Source organism: Suricata suricatta, chromosome 8, assembly GCF_006229205.1.
Source record: "Suricata suricatta isolate VVHF042 chromosome 8, meerkat_22Aug2017_6uvM2_HiC, whole genome shotgun sequence".
In the NCBI taxonomy this organism is placed as follows: Eukaryota; Metazoa; Chordata; class Mammalia; order Carnivora; family Herpestidae; genus Suricata; species Suricata suricatta.
The window spans coordinates 21,330,568-21,333,352 of record NC_043707.1 but is presented as its reverse complement, the minus strand read 5'-3'; the positions used below and the strand labels follow the sequence as shown (position 1 = coordinate 21,333,352).

The 2,785-nt window shown below is 52.2% G+C and overlaps 1 long non-coding RNA gene across 1 annotated transcript in view; it reads right to left on the bottom strand.

Annotated features, from left to right (window-relative positions):
• Positions 1-1,041: 1,041 nt before the first annotated feature.
• LOC115298954 overlaps positions 1,042-2,785 on the bottom strand; it is a 12,020-nt gene continuing 10,276 nt past the window's right edge. Inside the window, exon 2 of the long non-coding RNA XR_003911910.1 lies at positions 1,042-2,435. This is a non-coding gene — a long non-coding RNA (uncharacterized LOC115298954). The remainder of the gene's footprint in view (positions 2,436-2,785) is intronic.

Sequence of the window (2,785 nt, the reverse complement as noted above, 5' to 3'; positions counted from 1 at the left end):
TGGGCTCTGTGCTGACGGCTAGCTCAGAGCCTGGAGCCTGCTTCAGATTCTGTGTCTCCCTCCCTCTCTGACCCTCCACTGCTTTTGCTGTCTCTCTCTGTCTCTCAAAATTAAGTTAAAAAAGATAGAATGTTTAACACCTTCCTAATCCTTGCTACCCCATCAGTTCTCTTTTCTTTTCACACAGAAAGTGCATGGGGAACATGGGTGGCTCAGTCGGTTAAGCCTCCGACTACAATCAGGTCATGATTTCGAGGTTCATGAGTCTGAGACCCATGTTGGACTTGTGCTGTCAGCCTGTCAGTGCAGAGCCAGCTTTGGATCTTCTGTACCCCTCTCTCTGCCCCTCCCCCACTTGTGCTTTCTCAAAAATAAATAAGCATTAAAAAAAAAAGAAAGTAAGGAATGCCTGGGCGGCTCTTAACATTCCACTTGGGCTCAGGTCTTGATCTCACAGCTCTTGAGTTCTAGCCCTGCATCAGGCTCCGTGCTGACAACTCTGAGCCTGCAGGCTGCTTTGGACTCTCTGTCTCACTCTCTTCACCCCTCCCCCACTCACCCTCTGTCTCTGTCTCTCTCTGTCTCTCTGTCTCTCTGTCTCTCTCTCTCTCTCTCAAAACTAAACAAACATTTGGCGCACCTGAGAAGCTCAGTTGGTTAAGCGTCTGACTTTGACTCAGGTCATGATCTCAGTCCATGGATTTGAGCCCTGTGTCAGACTCTCTGCTGACCTCTCAGAGCCTGGAGCCTCCTCTGGATTCTGTGTCTCCCTCTCTCCCTGCCCCGCCTCCACTCACTCTCTGTCTCTGTCTCTCAAATTAGAGAAATAAAGAGATTAAAAAAATTTTTTAAACATTTAAAAATTAAAAAGAAAAAAGAGTAGTCTTTGGGTCAATGAATGCCTCCAGATTGGGGGTCTGGGGGGAGGGAAGTCTACTTAAACATATCATCTTTGTTTAACCTTGTATTTCTTTTCAAGTTTTCCTTCCATTTATGGCAAGTGATACTGGTTTTCCATTTGCAGAATTGATACAAAAGATGTTCTTTTAAGACAAATTTATTAAGCAAATAGTAAATCATCTTACAGAAACATATACAGTAAATAATACTACAGGGGGTAAAGTGATAAGGCAAAACCCTAACATTCATGACTGAATGTGTGGGAAATTGGACCCTCGGGAATGCAGCCCCCGGCTCTCCTCCCAGAGGGGCGGCCAGCTGACACAGATGGCTATAGAATCAAGGACATCTCTGGGCCCCATTTCTACCGGGTGGAGCATTATAAATAAGCCTGTCACAGGGCAAATCTGTCTGTCTGGATTGATCCAGCAAGCTGGGAGGGAGGATGGCCAGAGCCCGCACACTGGGTGCTGCTCTGCCCTGCGACAGTGCTCCTTTCTGCACGGGATCAAATTCAGATCGCGTGGGCCGGCCTCCCTCACCCTGGAGGGTCAGAGTCAGAGCGCTGCCAGGTGTCAGCCTTCATGGGACCGCTGTCTGCTGATCTCCACTGACTCGAGGTCCTAGCTGGAGGCAAGGAGGGGCCTCTCCAATTTAGTGACCAAGTTCCCTGTTGCAAGATGGGGTCAAAGCTACAGTTTGAATGAAGTGAGATGCTCCTTTGCCTGCTCTTGACCTCTGCTGTGTTTTCCTGGAGGCATGAGCTGTGGCTCTGGGAAGCTGGCTTCCTGTCCTCTCCTGCTGGCAGGACTGACCCTCGTCATCCACACTCCATCTGTTCTTCGGATTCCACAGGACCCCTGGGCTCTGATGTCGGCATCTTAGGTGACAATGAAGGAAGGCAGAAGCTTGTGTGATGATGCTATTTCCTGCCTGTTTGTTATCTTGAGATCTTTTTTAGTCTGGAATGTGATTTTTGGCGGCTTCTGGCCCATAGTCATCTCCACCTCCAATTCTCTGAGCCTTGGCCCTGGGCAGCCAGAGAGACTTCTGGGCTTCCCCTGCAGCACACGCTCTGTCCATACAGTCCCTTCACAGCACCTGATCCAGGGAATTCAAATCCGGATGTAAAAGGCCTTGGGAGGGGTGTTCTTCCCTGCAGGCCCAAGTATGAACTTGGGCTCTTGGGGTGCGGCCTCAGGGTCTTAAGGCCTCAGAGAGACCCTCTGAGGTAGGGCCTTCCTCAGGCCTTCCGAGAGGCCAGTCCTCCAGACCCTGGGGAAGCAGAACCCCACACTGGTCCGATCTTCATGCCTCCAGAAAGCTGAGATCTGCTCAAAAGGGATCCACAACAGGAGGCCCACTCACGATCAGGGATCCTTAGCCGCTCTCCGGGGCTGTGGGCTCCCCAAGTGCATGCGGGCCTCTGTCCTCAGTTCATGCTCAGCCTAGCTCACCAGGCTGAAGACATAAAGCTTCTCCTCCAAGGCCTGGGGCCCCCAGAAGGTGCAGCAGACTGGGGCCTTGTTTGGGGTCTGGAAGACCAAGGAGCAGAAATGAGAACGTCCCCTCCCAACTCCCACCCTGCACATGTGTCCCCTCACACCACTGGCTGGCAACTCTGTGGTCCTGTGCCCTCACGACTCTCCTTGGAGTTGGCCTTGCTCTCTGCAGGTTCCACTGAGTTTGCTGTCCTGCCAGGTCCTTGGCATCACCTCTGCACGTGTCCCTGCCTCTCATCTCCGCCTCTGCCCTGGCCCTGGCCAATTGTGCCTCCCTTGTTTGTCTCTGCCGGCACTCTCTGCCCTCCAGATCCCCACCTGCAGGGGCCTCCTGCTGAAGTCACCTTATGTCAAGGCAGCCCCAGGGCTCCTGCCTCTCCCAT